This window comes from Pleurodeles waltl, chromosome 4_2 (assembly GCF_031143425.1).
Source record: "Pleurodeles waltl isolate 20211129_DDA chromosome 4_2, aPleWal1.hap1.20221129, whole genome shotgun sequence".
In the NCBI taxonomy this organism is placed as follows: Eukaryota; Metazoa; Chordata; class Amphibia; order Caudata; family Salamandridae; genus Pleurodeles; species Pleurodeles waltl.
The window spans coordinates 1012480810-1012483273 of record NC_090443.1 but is presented as its reverse complement, the minus strand read 5'-3'; the positions used below and the strand labels follow the sequence as shown (position 1 = coordinate 1012483273).

Genomic DNA, 2464 nt, shown 5'->3' with positions numbered 1-2464 from the left:
TGCTTTCATTTCTCTTCCGATCACGCAATGGCGTCATCAGGCATCACTGGAGGGGCTGTGGAGGGGGGGTCGGTGGAAGGGGAAGCGATTCCTCTTCCATCCTGCCCAGGGAAGAGGGGTGGGAACCGTGGCCGAGGGCGAGACCAGCTCCTCCAAGGCACCCAAGGGGTTGAGCAACATAATCGGAGCCTCCGATCCTAACATAGAACAAAAAATGTTCTAGCATTGGCTACAAGAATTTTCTATTCTATTAAGGACATGGAGGCGAGGATTATCCCACCCATACATGTACATAAATGCATACAGCTGGTATTTGAGTTAGATCTGCACAAGATATATGATTGTTTTTTCCCACCTGGTAATGAAGGTGTTTCTGATGGGTTTGGTAGTAGACAGTGTTTACGCCTTTGATACATTCTTCCCTTACAGGAAACTACGAGAAATTAATTTGTGTTCAAGTCATCGCCATGAGCTTTATGACTACAGCCCACGTACATTCCTGAGAGCATTGAGGAAGATCTACTCTAGTATATGGAGAAGAAGGCTTAGCTTCATAGATCCAGTTTTCAAACAGGGTTCCCGTTGGAACCCATGGTTGTTTTTTCCCAAACTTGAAATGCCTCTCGTTATAGGACCATGGACTGTTTAACTGTTCTATATTCTGGAGCTAAGAAAGAGAAAGTGGTATTGCAGTACTTTGGATATATAGGGCTAGAGCTCTATGGCTGGATATGTGAAAATGGGGTCCCTTTGTGCAATCCCCCCTGATGAGACAGAGCCGGGAGCCCCTGGGCTGAAGAGCAAGGCCGGTGCCCCTCAAGCCCTGCTGAAGCAGCCCCGGAGCTGCTTGTTGTGAGTGTGGGATGGTGATGCTGCTGGGAGCTGCTGAAAGCGTCTGCTGGGAGGTGAAAAGGTTGTGTGAAGTGTTGAGGAGCAGCGGGTTTGTGTGTGTGTTTTGTGCAGTGGGTGTGTGTTGAGCCTGTGGCTCCCTGTGTTGGTGTGAAGCAGCTGGGAAATGTGAAAGATGAATAAATTGATAGGAAACAACGGACCAAAGGACATCATGAGGAGCTACATAGGAAGCAACTTTCTGGCTGTTCCTCGTTAGTATAGTGGTCAGTATCCCCACCTATACGCGGGAGACTCCCTGACGTAGAGGGTGTCATTTAACTTTTTTTTTTTTATTGGATTCAGTGTTTTTTTTGCCTACGTTCCTTCTATTTTACCTGACATGTTCACACTATTCCAATGTAACACCTACTTCGATGCACTTACCACACGTTAACAAATGGCCACAACGCGGACAACTTCGAACATTTCCTTGTGCCATGCCAAGCGTTTCAAACTCGAGCGCAGGCAACATGTAAGCGCTGCACCTTTTGACCACTATTTCGGCATTTTCTTTTAAAGAGACACGTGAACAGCCGCTATTGCTGAGACAGGCCCTCTGGAGCGGTGGAAATCACCTCTGTGAAGTTTACACTTGTATTTGTTTTGCGGCTGTTTGTAAAATGGATAATGAAAATGACTGAAGAGTGGCGCATCGGAGAGAGCAGCAAGTTAAAAACAGTTTGACAAAAAAAGACTCAATTTTTGAAAGAAAATTAAGCAGGGATGCTCCATCCAAGGCTGCATTTCAAATAGACAATAGGCAAAGAGAGAATCATCATAGAGTCTGTTTAATCTGTAAAAATAGGTATAACACAGCTGATTCAGCCACGGGAAAATAATTGACAGTATAATGTACAGTGGGGATGAGAGCATGTGAGTTTCCATAGTGTAGTGGTTATCACGTTTGCCAAACATGTGAAAGGTCCCTGGTTCAAAACCAGGCAGAAACACTTTTAAAACTTCCATCCACCTTGTTCTGCATTATTACTAATATCTATGACCACCTAACTTGTTCTGCATTATTAATATATATGACGAACGATACTTCTGCGCTACAATTTTAATTGATATCATCCATATAGTAACCTTCTCAAATAAAAATAGATAAGCCACGCATTGGTGATGTAAACTGTGCAAAAGATACTAACTCACTTGTAATTAGTACTGGACTGCAAATTTAAAAATAATACAAAAATGAACAAATGAATGGTAAATTATTAAAACTACAGCAGGTTCTACCAAGATTTGAACTTTGATCACTGGAATCAAAGTCCAGAATGCTAACCATTACACCATAGAACCTCCCATAGAATAGGTAAAGTTTAGTTAGTAGTGAAATGACAGTGTCATACAGTGAGCCCCAGCCTGCAACTGTGAAAGGCTTTCAGTGCTTGTTTGATCCTGAAGACACTACACCGAACAACAAAGCATTCCTATTGACCCCCAGACTCGAGTACACCATGTCCTTGGGCTACGGTGAACTACTCAACACGTAAATAGTCACCGATTACCCATTAAATTGCTTTTAAACGCTAATATATAAACAGAGTACCATACTGTAGTTCATTTTCCA

The 2464-nt window shown here is 43.1% G+C and overlaps 1 non-coding gene across 1 annotated transcript; it reads right to left on the bottom strand.

Annotated features, from left to right (window-relative positions):
* Positions 1-2121: 2121 nt before the first annotated feature.
* Positions 2122-2193, bottom strand: TRNAQ-UUG (transfer RNA glutamine (anticodon UUG)). Its single transcript has one exon. It is a non-coding gene; the product is annotated as a tRNA-Gln (tRNA).
* Positions 2194-2464: the final 271 nt, after the last annotated feature.